General features: G+C 46.9%; 1 protein-coding gene across 9 annotated transcripts in view; it reads left to right on the top strand.

Annotated features, from left to right (window-relative positions):
- SCUBE2 (signal peptide, CUB domain and EGF like domain containing 2) overlaps positions 1 to 14,961 on the top strand; it is a 676,704-nt gene that overhangs the window by 215,577 nt on the left and 446,166 nt on the right. The gene's annotated exons all lie outside the window — the stretch shown is intronic.

Below are 14,961 nucleotides of genomic sequence, written 5' to 3'. Positions count from 1 at the left end.
GGGGGCTCACAGCCCCCCAGCCCCGGGGACCGCCACCCCCAGGGGCTTAGAAAAAACTTGGGTGGGGGGCTCAAAGCCCTGGGGACCGCCACCCCTGGGGCTTTAAGAAAATATTTGCGGGGGGGTTCATGGCCCCCCCCCACAGCCCTGGGGACTGCCACCCCCGAGGCGTGTGTTTGTTTTATAATTTTTTGTTTTTTTAAATAACCTGTGTAGAGGGGCTCTAAATAATAAAATTGGGGGGTCTATGACAGACCCCCAGCCCCGGGGACCACCACCTCCCCGGGGCTTTGGTAATCTGGGGAGGGGTGCCGCGCGGTCCCTGGGGGCCAACTAGCCCACCAGGTACCTCCAGTAAGTGCACCAGAGCTGCGTTGCAGAGTGCTGTAAAAAGGGGCTTGTCCTCTGAACTCCCCCCTACAACACAGCTCTCTGGCGCATGCTGGAGGTACCTGGTGGGCTGGATGGCCCCCAGGGACCCTCCGGATTGAAGAGGAATTAATTCCCCAAATAAAAACGCGCCACAGGGCGGGTTTGCAGATATGTCACCTAAGGCCCCGCCCCCTTCCTTCACTATTGTGCAAACACGCAACCTGGCGATTTGTAAGTTGGGGAATTAATTCCCCTTCAATAGTGACGGTCCCTGAGGCCCAAATAGTCCTCCAGGTACCTCCAGTTTGTGCCAGGGAGCTGCGTTGCAGAGAGGTGTTCAGAGGCCAAGCCCTTTTTTACACCTCTCTGCAACGCAGCTCTGTGGCGCTTACTGGAGGTACTTAGTGCACTAGTTTGACCCTAGGGACCCTCAGGATTCTCAGGGGACTCAATCTCCCAAATTAAAATGGCCACACAGCGCGTTTACACAGTGGTGTAGGGAGGGGACGGGGCCTGAGGTGACGTGTGCAAACACGTCCTGTGACGTGATTTAAGTTGGGGAAATAATTCCCCAACAATCCTGAGAGCCCCTGGGGGCCAACTAGCCCACAAGGTGCTTCCAGTAATCGTCATTGCGCTGCGTTGCAGAGAGGTGGTCCAGGTCGTGTCCCTTTTTACACCTCTCTGCAACTGCGCTTACTGGAGGTACCTAGTGGGCTAGTTTGACCCTAGGGACCCTCAAGATTCAAGGGGACTTAATCTCCCAACTTAAAATGGCCAAAGGGCTTGTTTACATAGTGGTGAAGGGAGGGGACGGGTCCTGAGGTGACGTGTTCAAACACGCCCTGTGGCGCGTTTTAAGTTGGGAAAATAATTCCTCTTCAATCCTGAGGGCCCCTGGGGGCCAACTAGTCCACCAGGTGCTTCCAGTAAGCACCACAGAGCTGCGTTGCGGAGAGGTGGTGCGAGGCCATGCCCCATTTTACACCTCTCTTCAATGCAACTCTGGGGCACTTACTGGACATAACTGGATTGAAGAGGAATCAATTCCCCAACCTAAAACGCGCCACAGGTCGTGTTAGCACACATCATCTCAGGGCCCCCCACCCTTCACCAGTGTGCAAACGCACCCATTGGCGAGTTTCAAGAGGTAGTTTTAATCCCCCTGCCCTATTATATACTAGGGGCTTACAGAGGAGGTCATGCTAATCACAGGGGGGGCTTTGACGCATAGTGTTCCCTAGTGTATGTAGGTGTTTTCAATGTATTCTAAGTGTCTTTTAACATAGCACTGGCTCTAGGACTGGTTAGTCCTACTCAGTTACCACCAGTACTCGTCTGAAAAAGTTGAGGGTATAGGATGATTTTGCAACAAGGCTGCTTTCTACTCCTCTCTTTGTTCTTTCTGCACGTTTTCCTTCTTCCTGCACTTTTCTTCGTCTTTGAGGACTTCTGTTGCTTCTTTCTGCATTTCTTTTATTTCTTTCTGTGCGTTTTTTCTTCTTTCTTCACATGTCCTATCTCAGTAGGCATAGTTACAAATTAGCATTTAAAAAACCTTTGAAATTCATTGAAAAAATCATAGGTTTCTGGCACGTTATAGTTAGGAATTAGCATTTAAAAAACCTTAGAAATTCACTGAAAAAAACATAGGTTTCAGGGGCATTATAGTTAGCTGGACATTTCACTTGTACAAAACCATTGAAACTCCCCCGTTTTAGTTAGTTCAGCTAACTATAACTTGCTCGCCCGCAATGCACTGCTGATGACGTCACATATTACATCACTCCTGACATTGTCAATGACATCACTCATGACATCACTGATGACATCTGAAATGACTTCACTCATGACATCATCCAGTGAATGTGTGTTTTTCTGAAAATTAAATATGTTTTATATATGTATATCTCTAGGTCGATGCTATCCACGCGGAGATAGAAATGGACAAAGTCTTTTTGCCATTCTATCTCGTCGTGGATAGCACCGTGCTAATCCTACGCTTAAAGACTTTGATAGAAATGCAGACATTTGAGGTGAGCAGATCTAGAGTGTCGCTGGTGTTGAGAGTGCTCCATACAGGAGCTGCTTTCCACCTAAACTTGAGAACTACCCAGAGTTCTCTGCTTCTTTTTTTGCATATATAGATATAGATATAGATAGATAGATATACTGTTCACTCTCCAACTTCCATCCGGCGAATAGAGAGACACGAACCACTGGAAGGTATGGCTTGGTTTAGTTTGTATTCCTCAAAGATGACGCGTTTCGGACTACACTATTCCTTGCTCACATACAGAGAAATGAAGTTCGCCATGTTTTTAAATGCTTAACTGGTCACCACATGACAAATGATTATAGACAAAATACTTAACATATTTAGCAGCTCACATTTCATAGTCTGTTTTCTAATATTCACTTTCAAGTAATACATATTGTCTTGGCACATTTGCTATCATAGTGTATTATTACTTGGGAATTCAATAATCTAATTTTAGAATAAATAAATAGATATTGCGATAGATATGTACATATTTTTACACATAGAGAATAGAGGGCAGAACCATGGAATAGCATTTGGCTAAAACATAGTTAAGATAATGCCTTCTAAAAGCGGTAAGAAGCGTATTAGAGCCTCGAAGAATAAAAACAGAAGCTGTGTAACAGTACTTGATACCAATTAAAACTGCCTCATGTGCAAACATCGCAATAAACCATGTAAACCATTGACATGTGCAAAAAGTTACTGTATATTTGTGACTATAGTTGGAACATCTTTCCTGTATAAATACTTTGTGTAGATTGGTCACTATTCCATGTATCACCAATTGATCAATCTGAGTCTAATGGAAATTGTGTCTGCATAGAATGCAAATACACAAATTGCCACTACGTGCATAACAATGGGGAATAGTAAAAAGATCCAATACTCTAAACATACAGATATTTAGAAATGTGCAAATGCTGTGATTACAAATAAAGTGTAATATGCTGAAAAAAGTGCTTCTATAGCTTTGCTAGACCAAATAAAGTGCAAGTGCTACCTAAAAATATATATAAAACTCTGCACATGTGGTAAAATAGAATATCATAATAAGACTTTGAGTAGGAAGCGTAAAACAAGTAAAGATTCTGTGCATAATGCATAGAGTTGCCTAAGTAGTAGAGGAAGGGTAATATCTGGTGGGTCATATTCTTAAGGAGAAGAGGACATAATTTTTTAGAAAAGTAAAGGAACAATAGTGCGATAGCCTCCATCTCGAGTTAACTGGCTCTATAGGAAGTAATGTAGGTCCTCAGTATTGTTTAACCCGTTGGGAGCCTTACTGTCCAATTCCAGAATTGTTTCCGATTCCAATTGTCGCAGCAGTCTTTCCCTGTCTCCACCCCCTATGCAGTTTGGGTACAGCTTTAATGACATAATATTGTAAACACTTGACATCATTGTTGTGTTCAAATTTAAAATGCCATGCGACAGGGTACATAGGGTCATTATTTACAATTGCACGTAGATGTTGCAATATTCTGACATGCACCTATAGCTTGGTGCTCCCAACATATCTCAAGCCACAGGTGCACGTCCGAACATAAACCGCAAATTGAGTTCTGTAATTAAAATTGCCGTTAATGGCAATCGCAGTGGGACTGAATGGGGTAGAATAATGGGTAGTATTGACCCCAAATTTGCAAGCTCTGCAAGACGTGCATCTGAAAAACCCTTGACTAAAAGAAAGCCACATACTGGAAGTAGTAAGTTCTGGACCTATTTTTCACAATTTGTGAACGCATAGATGGAACCTTCTTAAATGTGATGGTGGGTTGGTCGGGGAGTCTTGGAGTAGTACTCCATCCGTCACTACTATAGGCCAATTGCGTTTAATAATCGACCTAATTTTCCTCTCTTGCTTATTAAATGTAGCAATAAGCCGGGGTGCATCATCTTCCAGTATTGGCTCGCTGTCTTCTCTTGGTTTAGGCATGAGAGATTCTCTCGCTCTAATAGGAACCTTTCTCACTGCCTCCTGCAGACTTTTGTCATTGTACCCTCTCATTCGGAATCTGTTCAGTGCCTCTTGGGTACATAGATCCAAGTCATCCTGATTGCTACAGATTCTCTCGAGTCTTGGAAGTTCCCCATAAGGGATGTTATTGATTAGATGTTTGGGATGTGCACTGCTGGCATGTAGTGTGGAATTGCCAGCAGTGACTTTTCTATGTAAAGTGGGTGCTATTTTTCCATCTTTTACAAACACTCTAACGTCTAAGAACTCTATACTTTCTTTGTTGATCTGAGAGGTACATTTCAGATTGGTGTGTTTTGATTTATATTGTGAATTAAATCATTGGCACTTTTAACGTCACCTCTCCACACAATAAAAATGTCATCAATACATCTTAGCCAGTGTAGTACATGGTTATCATATTCCACTGATTGTGTGCACCTGAGGACCTGCTCCTCCCACCAGCCAACGTGAAGACACGCATAGCTGGGAGAGAAGCAGGCCCCCATCGCCACTCCTCTTTTTTGAATATACACATCGTTCTCAAACACAAAGAAATTATTATTTGGGCATCATGTGATTAACTCAATCAACAATTTGTTATGGTTGTAACACTCCGCTGGTCTGATGTCGAAAGTATTTAACCGCATTCAGACCAGTACTATGTTGAATGCTTGTATAAAGCGATTCAATATCGAGAGTGATAACAATCAGATCTTCTGCCCATATGATGTTATGCAATTTCAATAGAAAATCTCCGGTATCTTTTGCATAGGTAGGGAGGTTTTTGACAAAGTTCTGCAGGAAGAAGTCCACATATTCCCTCGCATGTTCTCCCATGCTACCTATGGCTGATATTATTGGTCTGCTGGGTATAGGTGAACAGTTCTTGTGGACTTTGGGAATAAAGTATAACCTTGGTATTATAGGAAAGTCCACCTTTAAAATTGTGTATTCCTCACTGGATATCATTCCCTCCCTTTTCCATTGTGCTAGGTGTTTACTCAGAGTTTCTTTGGCTAGGTTGTATGGTCGATAGTTGGTTTTCTCGTAACACGTTCAATCATCAAGGTGTCTGTGGGCTTCTGTGACATATTCCTCTTGCAGCCAGATCACGATATTCCCACCTTTGTCTGACTTTGTGACCACTATTTCTTGGTTGTCACTTAATTCTTCATTAAATTGGCATATTGATTCTCCTGGTAAGATCTTTCACGTTTTTTGTGATTGACCTGGTGATGTAGTTGTTTAATTTGTTCAGTGACACATTCATGAAAAATATCAATGGTGTCTTTTGGCATTGCTGGCACAAAAGTGCTCCTCATTGCCTGATGTTGGCATCAGTGAGCATGTCTTGTGTTGATTGGTTATTTTGAGTCACTTGATCTCTAGCACCTCTCTCATCTCCCAACTCATATAATGTACGCAATTTTGGAATGTCAGATGCTTGAAATACATTGCTTGCATCACTGGTTATAGGTTTCTTTTGTTGTGTGTCCTTTAAACCTTCTTTGATAGCAAAGAATTTTTTGAGCTTTAGTTTACGAATAAAGCAAAAAACGTCCACTCTAGTGCTTGTGTAATTAAAATCAGTAACTGGGCAAAAAAGATAGTCCCAGCAAAAGTAATTGTCTCTCTGCTTCCGAAAGAGTTATGGGGGAAAGATTGATTATAGTATGGTCATTTATATTCACTTTTGGCGCCATTGGTTTTTCTTTGTTTTTTTATTTCCTTCTTTTTGCGCCACTCCCTCCTTTTTGTAGTTCTTCTGGTTCTCCTGGCTTCTTCTGATCCCAAGGTCTCAGTGTTTGGCGGCGATCTGAAGCTAAAAAATCAATTCACCCAAATCCAACCTTATTATTTCACTGTTTTAACCAATGTTACGTATACTTTCACTTACCAGTGATTCAGCATCAGAAAGTGGATCTCCTTCTGTATTAAATAAGGTTTTATTTTCCGTATTGTCTTGACGTTGTACTAGACTCGTTGCAGTATTTATGGGTTTATCACAGATTTTTTTTTTTTTTTAGCTTGCTCGTACTTGCGCGCGAATGTAAAGATGTGGCCTTCCTCGTAGTCTGTTTTGTCACGAGAGAACTTAAATTGTTTGCGGATTTTAATTCTTTCCTCTTGTTTGTTCATTTGGTCTTGAATTTCTTTGCTTGTCTTTGCTATGAAATCATTAGGCTCCAATTTGCTCAATTGCTCATTGATTTTTTTCAATTTCAATCACCAAAGCATGCTGATCTATTTCTGCATATTTTACTAGTATTTCTACTAGATTCATGGAAGCTTGAAGATTGCTTTCTCCCCATTCTTTTGACATCCTCAGATTTGGGTCCTCATAGCTGGGGGCTAGAAGCCCCCTCTGAATGTGTCCTACTTCTATATATTTAGTTAATGATTTATATTCACAACATTTGGTAACTTCACTCTTCATACACTTTTCCGATTTCTTTAAAAGCGTTTTGCCGTCTCCATCTTTGTTTACAATAACATTATTGGGACCCCGTCACTTGATGACACTTTAGGCAAATTGCTAAAAAGTTCTTCTGCTGCCGCTTCCCGCACGCGAACAGCATCTGCTGACATTTTGAGGAAGTATTTGATTAATATTGCGCTGCTGGCATTGTTGGTGCGTTACTGCCAAAGCAATGCCTTTCACTCCTCCCCACCTATGCATTGAACCAATCTACTCGCCACTGTTGGAGCAAGCGTTACCACTACCGACCGTTCCGACCACACCATTGCTGTCTCCTGGCGTGTGAGTTGACTTCCGGCTGCAACAGGGGGCTGCCGCTAATAATCCTCCTGGATCCACAAAGCTTTGGTTGAAAGCGGCTTCCAACTTGTCGGGGAGTGGGATTGTGAAAGGAAGCAACCAACTCCCGTAATTGTGTACAAAACTGTTCACTCTCCAACTTCCATCCGGCGAATATAGAGACACCAACCACTGGAAGGTATGGCTTGGTTTCGTTTTTATTCCTCAAAGATGACGCATTTCGGACTACACTAGTCTTTGCTCATATACAGAGGAATGAAGTTCGCCACGTTTTTAATATGCTTACCTGGTCACCATGTGACAAATCAATATAGAAAAAATACTTAACATATTACTCACACACACACACATACCTTGTGTGGTAAAAGCACAAAAACCTACCTGCCTGTAATGGCTGTGTGGTAAAGGCGTTGCGTGGTTAAAACTTTGTTGTAAAGGATGTTGCCCATCAGTTCAAATAGTAACATTCTGGTAGGCTTTCTGAGTGTGGATTAATTGCAATAAACAACATAAAATTGCTATTCTAGAGTAGATTATACATTTCCTATTTCTGTGTCTGCTTCCAGTGAGAGAGAGTTTAAAGATGAAATGTAACATAATCTTTAAGCAAGTGTTTATTATTATGAGAGTAGCTATTTCTCCACAAAAAACACTGCCAACCATGTCTTAAGTGTAACTATTATTGTAAAGGTTTCTTGCACTTTAAGAAAAACTGGTACCCAAACCAACTAAGTATTGATACAAACCATATCTTACCAAGGTGGTCTCCGGTGCATCTTGTTTTTAGGACTATACATTGGTGAAATTAGAAAATATACATATACCCAATACTTGCCATCTGAACATTTGAGAACTGTATGATCCTGGAAATCTACGAATGATTGGTGGGATTAGGTATCAGTGGGAATACCTTATCTGTGGCAGGTTGGGGAAACTCTATCTGTATAATAAATGGATGAAGAGGATCCGGTTTAGGTTCTAGTATGCTGTGACCATCTTCCCTTGAAGCCAAAATGTTCCTTCTGAGCAATCTCACTGAAACTAAAGGCCGATTACAATGTCATCAGAAACTAAACCTCCTGTCTCCTTGTCCGATTTGGTTTTGACCGACTAGTGGTCGGAGGTTCCGACCGACTGATTATGATGCTTCCGAACACCGTTCAGAAAGTCTCCCATTGACTTCAATGGGAGCCTGTGTTCTGACCGACAACACAGGCTCCCATTGAAAAAAAAGAGAGTTGCAGAAAACGTTGCACCCTGTGGTGGGCACCCCATGGTGCCTGCCACACTGTGCATGGTTTTACAGGGGGGTCTCTTGGGTACCGCCTCAGCCCCCAAACGGAAGGCCTCATGAGGAAGGGGGGCCTAATAGGGGCCCCTAAAGTCAATTTACAACAGCTTTTTCTTGTCGGACAATCTGAATCGGAAAGGCTTCCAAATCAGTCGGTCAGAAATGCAGTTCGTAGAGCTGTACGATTTGGCTTAGACCCACTCGGAGTTTCCGAATGCTCTTCAGAACCAATTCAGAATTACCAAAGGTTACCTTTCCATTGTAATCAGTCGGTTGGAAATGATTCCGACTCGGTCGGAAACATAGGTTCTGACACGATTTGGGAAAATCCGAATGCCGTTCGGAGCCTTTCTGACCAACATCGTAATCAAGCCCGAAGTTATTCGGAGAAAGTAAAACATATATGATGATTTTTAAGTGTACGTTACCTGAAAACCAATTTACGGCTTTCTAAATGTAATTGTGTTGAACAGCAATATTTTGAACATGATAGTTGTGTTTTACATATTTTGGTCAAGGCTTGCTCTAAGACCTATAGAATCAGTGTAACCTGCAGGGATGTAATTTAAATGAACTTTTGTTACGATATAACGCAAATTAATTTCTCTATAGGAATATACTAAATTTCACATTTTCGCTTGGCCATTGCTATAGTAAGTGCATGCCTTTTGTTGAGGTTTGCAAAACGGTACCCCGTTGTGCTTTCCATACATTCTCTAAATATTCTACTCATCACCTAATTCTAGGTCTAGTGTTGAGTTTATTTATGGTGGAATATAGAACAGCTCTTCTAAATTGTTTGTCTAACTCTTTCTCTCTACCCAGGTTAGCTACACTTAGCATTTTATTTAAAAGGGTTGAAGCAAGGAAAATACTAAGATTTAGTTCGGTACTGCGCTTAGTAGCAAAAGGGGTCATGGAGGGCATTGCATTGACTGTGTGAAGCATAAGTGATCTACATTTTAATTTCATTCATAAACGTAGTCTAATATTTACTTGTCCCACATGTCCTTTCCTAATTCATTATTCTCACTTCCTCCCTTGTTGCTATTCATTGTACGTACCATTTTAAAGAGTTGCTCAGTTTGCATCAAGGAGGGCCAGAAGACTTTGTTAGGAATTAGTGAACCGTGAATGCAAAACTTTAGCTTTGAGTCTATGTCCTTAGTCTTTTTCAAATATATTTCATGGTCCACAATTATAATTGGAGTATTTCCCACTACAAAGGATTTGTTATAAAACATCTGAGTCAACAGTGTTTGATTCAGGCAAAATGTTCTGTTGTTCTGCAGAGAAAAAATAGACATAAAAGACTTGTGATTGCAGAGAGTCTGAAGAGAAAAGCAACACAACAAAGGTACACGCTGTGTTGATCAGAAACCTCAGATAACCCCACTCAACTGTGCCACAAGATCAACAATGCTGCTAATATATTCTCCACCTCCTGAAGGCTACGCTTCCATGAATGACCATAGATAAACCTGCAGGTTCAATCAAGCCTGCTTTTTAAAAGGGAGTTCAGACCTTCTCCATTGATGTTTCTCATGCTCTTGTTAAAACAATGTGCACCACGTTGTATTATTTTAACACAGAATGGGCGCTCAGATGAATGGGAGATTTGTTCACAAGGGCCAGTAAAATGAGCACAATTGATTGCATAAATTGTCTGAGCCGTCATCCCACTTGCTTACATGTCGCTATTGATTTCAGCTCAAAGACTGTTTGTCTACAATTTTAGTATAAGGGACATAATGGCTTTTTATTTGCAGTGTATAACTCTGAAAGAAACAGGTTAGTGTTAGATTCCTTACATTAGAATATCCCCAAGCGTCAGACTGGATCTGGAAAGTTTTGCGTAGCAGTACCCCTGCGCGTCGTCTGCGGCTCCGCGTCCGTCGTCGGCGTCGTGATCGCCGGGATGATGTCGTCGGAGTACTTAGACGCCGCCCTCGCGCGCTGACGTCCATTCTTTTTTCCGCGCCAGCAAGCGCAGATCCGGGAACAGCAGTACTCCTAGTCATTTTTTGACTAACTTTTTTGATCGATTCTCGAGTCGACCTTCGACTCGCGGTGCCGACAGGGATGCCTGGGTTTAAGCCTTGTGAGGACTATCACTGCTTGATGTCGGTGACCGACCCCCACCGTCGGTGTCTTTACGGTCTCGGACCGACCACGATGACAAGTCGTGCCCCGACTGCCGTGCCTTGACCGCGAAGGCTAGGCGTGAGCAGACCCGTAAGCTGCTCGAGCTCCGGCAGTCGGCCCCGCGCCGCTCGAGGTCTCGGTCGAGGAGGAGGTCGAGGGACCGGTCGCGGGGCCGTAGTAATCACCGCTCGACGAGTCACCACCACTCGTCGGGCTCAAAGTCCTCAGGTAAGTCGAGGCACTCGAAAAAGAAGTTGAAGAGGTGACATCGCTCTTCCAACTCCCCCGAACGCTTACGTGCTGCGGCCAGGGGTTCGGGCGACACCGCCCCGGCGGCTCCGCCGGAGGCGCAAGCGCCGCGTCCAGCTCCACACCCGGCGGTCCCTAGGCTGCACGCGACGCCGGAGGAGATTCGTGACTTCCTCGTGGCCATGAGGACTCACTTCCCTCCATTGGACCCTGTCGAGGCACCTTCGGGCCCCGCGGGTCCATCTGGGAGCTCTAGCAGGCCGGCGTCTTTGGCCCCCCCCAGCACCGTAGGGTGCTTTGGCCCCAGCACCGTCGGCGACTTCGGTCCCGACGCCGCAGGTCTCCGCAGAATCCAGACCTGGATCCGTGGCGTCACCAGTTGACCTTACGTCCCCTCTGCTGGCGCCGTCACCATTGGCGTCACCCACGACGCCGTCCCCGGTCCTCACCCCGGTCCAGGTCCGGCGTCGGACTGGCGCTGCTTGATGCCATCTTCGACGCCGGTTGGTGAGCAATTCACCTATGACCCAGCTCCATAAATTTTCCCTGATTATCAGGAGATGGATGACGAGGGGGACTGGGAGGGGTCTCAGGACCCTCTGGCACTGCAGTGCCAGTGGAGCCAGGACTGGGGAGACGAGCTGTGGGATGCCAGTGGTCTGGACACTTCGCCCGACACTGGATTTGTCTCACCTTCTACTGTGGCTACAGAGGAGGGGGCTGCTTACAGCTTGGTGTTGACTAGGGCGGCCAAGTCCTTGGCTCTTGAGCTCCCTGTCGCGGCCGTGAGGACTAACCTCCTCACTGAGGTGCTCAAACCGCAGGCAAGCTCCTCGGAGCCTCTCCTGCCGTTTAACAAAGCCCTCACGGACGTTGTGGTGGGCACCTGGTCCAAGCCCTCTACAGGCCTTCCTGTAGATAGGAACGTGGCCCGACACCACCGCCCGGCTCCGGGCGACCCCAGCTTCCTGTCCGTTCATCCCACCCCCGAGAGCCTGGTGATCCAGGCGTCTACATCCCAGACTGCATCCCGACCGCTCCCCCGGATCTGGAATCGAAAAGGTACGATTAGTTTGGCAAGAAACTGTTCTCCTCACTGAGTTTGGGGCTGTGGTCTGTCAACACCGCCTGCCTTTTGGGCCGTTACACCCACTCTCTGTGGGATACAGTTGGGGAAGTGCTGCCGCAGTGCCCGGAGGAGGCACAGCTCACCCAAGCCCTAGCGGAAGGGAGAGACTCAGCACGCTACTCGATACCACTGACTCACTGGGTAGGGCGATTGCAACGAGGGTGGCGGTTCGTCGCCACGCCTGGCTGAGGTCCGCCAACTTTTATGGGGATGTCCAGGCCACACTCATGGACATGCCCTTTGATGGCCGTCGCCTCTTTGACAACAAAGCGGACAGAGCGCTGGAGCGTTTCAAGGACTCCAGGGCTACGGCCAAGTCCTTGGCCCTAGGCCTAAGCAAACTTCTGCTTTTTGCCTCTTTCGTGGCCAAGGAAGGGACGCCCCCACACGTCGAGCTAGCCACGAGCTGCAGAGTCAACTTCAACGTGGTCGCGGACGTGGTAACCGCCGTGGCGGTGCCGGGGGACAACGGGAGGTCAGTCCACATCAGCTCCCACAGCATCTGCCTCAAAGCCTTCCTAGTCCAAGCTTTCAGGCCCATTCGACGCCAGTGGGGGGCAGGATTTGCCATCACCTCCTTCACTGGCGTACCATCACATCGAACAGGTGGGTGCTGCAAATCGTCCGAAGGGGCTACTCCCTCCCCTTCGAGGCGACCCCTCCAGCCATGCAACCGCAGTACCACCGCATGTCGGGGAATCACTTGCAACTTCTGCAGGAGGAAGTTATGGCCCTCTTGGGCAAGGGGGCCATCGAGCGCGTTTCTGGGCCAGAAGTAGGACGTGGTAGTTACCCCCACTACTTTCTGGTACCTAAGAAGGGCAAAGGAGGCCTACGCCCTATCTTGGACCTCTGGTGCGTCAACGGCTTCCTCCGGATGGAGAAGTTCAAGATGCTGACTTTAGCTCAGGTCCTTGCTGCCATGGACCCAGGAGACTAGATGGTAGCGTTGGACTTGCAGGACCCGTATTTCCACATCACCGTCCTGCCGGCCCACCGGCGTTACCTGCGGTTCACGGTAGGCCACGAGCACTTTCAGTCTACCGTGCTCCCCTTCGGCCTTACCAGCGCCCCACGGGTGTTCACGAAAGTGATGGCGGTGGTCGCAGCTCATCTGCGCAGATTAGGGGTTTCAGTCTTCCCCTATCTCGACGATTGGTTGTTGAAACCGGGCTCGCCCCAGACAGTCGTCTCCCACCTCCAGACTACGGCCGACCTCCCCCACTCGCTGGGGTTCTCCATCAACGTGCCGAAGTCACACCTGTACCCTTCTCAGAAGCTCCTTTTCATCGGAGCGGTTCTGGACTCAGCGCAGTTTCGGGTTTATCCCCTCGAACAGCGGGTTCGGGATATTCAGGCTCTGATTCCGATCTTTCAGCCTTTATCCCGAGTTTCGGTAAGGTTGACGCTGCGGCTCCTGGGGCTGATGGCCTCCTGCATCCTTCTGGTGCATCACGCAAGGTGGCGGATGCAGGCTCTGCAGTGGGACCTGAAGTTTCAGTGGGCACAACATCAGGGCAACCTGTCCGACCACGTCCGGATCTCGGAGGGCACTGCAAGACAGTTGCAGTGGTGGCTCACGGACCGTGATTGGGTCAGCGGCTGATCCCTCTCCCTACCCCAACTGGAGCACGTAGTAGTGTTGGATGCGTCCCTCCTGGGCTGGGGGGGCCACATGGGAGAGGCGGAGATCAGAGGCCTCTGGTCTCAGGCGGACCTTCTGGAGCTGCGGGCGATCCGGCTTACACTGAAAGCATTCCTTCCCTCTGTCCAGGGAAGTGTGGTGCAGGTGTTCACGGACAACACCACCGCCATGTGGTACTGCAACAAACAGGGCGGGGTGGAGTCGTGGACCCTTTGTCAGGAGGCTCTGCGCCTCTGGCAATGGCTGGAACACCAGGGCGTGACCCTGGTGGTTCAACACCTGGCAGGTTCCCTGAACGCCAGGGCGGACGAACTCAGCCGCCTGAGCATGATGGATCACAAATGGCGTCTACACTCGGACGTGGCGCAAGGCCTCTTTCAGCAGTGGGGAGAACTTTGGTTAAATCTATTCGCCACCGAAGAGAACGCACAATGTCATCAGTTCTGCGCGTTGGAATTTCCAAGGCGGCACTCGCTCAGGGACACTTTTCGTCGCGAATGGAGCTGCGGTCTGCTGTACGCCTTTCCGCCTATACCACTTCTGCCCAGAGTGCTGAAGAAGATCAAGTGCGACCGGGCCCAAGTCATCCTTGTGGCTCTGGACTGGGCACGAAGATATGGGTATCCCGAGCTACTCAGCATGTCAGTCGAACCCCTGATTCGTCTGCCTCTTCAGGAGGACCTTCTGTCGCAGTAGCAGGGGACGGTCCACCACCCGAACCTGTCCAGTCTCCACCTACATGCGTGGAGGTTGAGCGGCGACAGTTGAGGCCATTTGACTTGCCTCCTGACTTGCCTCCTGCAGGTGGAACAAATTTGTGGCATGGTGCATAGCAAAGGCTGTGGATCCCCGCTCTGCCCCCCTTTCAGAGGTTCTCCTCTTTCTTCTTTCTCTGGACCAGCAGGGCTCTGCTATGGGCACTATCAAAGGCTACCTCTCTGCCATTTCCGCCTTCTTGAGGCTTCCTGATCAGCCTTCTCTTTTCAAGTCCCCGGTTGTAAAGAGATTTCTTAAAGGCATCAAGCACATGTTTCCTCCAGTTCATAGGACATAAACATGACTTCACCATAAAAGAATGTACCACAAGCATTCGTACTATTATTACACGCCAGGGTGTAGCTCCCATTAGAACTGTGCGCCTATGATATGTATGTGATTGTTGCTTAAATGTGGTGCAAACTATATAATACTGAATATGCAGCTTGTCTGGGGTCACCACTACGCCGATCTCATGCTGTTCATGGTGTTGTGGTTGGTAGATGTTAAATATTGTCCCAGAACTACTGATTTTGCAGACAAACAGAAGTTATCCATCAGGTTAGTGATGCGGTCATAAGCTGATGTTTA

This window comes from Lissotriton helveticus, chromosome 3_1 (assembly GCF_964261635.1).
Source record: "Lissotriton helveticus chromosome 3_1, aLisHel1.1, whole genome shotgun sequence".
NCBI classification, from domain to species: domain Eukaryota; kingdom Metazoa; phylum Chordata; class Amphibia; order Caudata; family Salamandridae; genus Lissotriton; species Lissotriton helveticus.
Note: the sequence above shows the minus strand (reverse complement) of the source record. Positions and strands in the feature narration are given on the sequence as shown.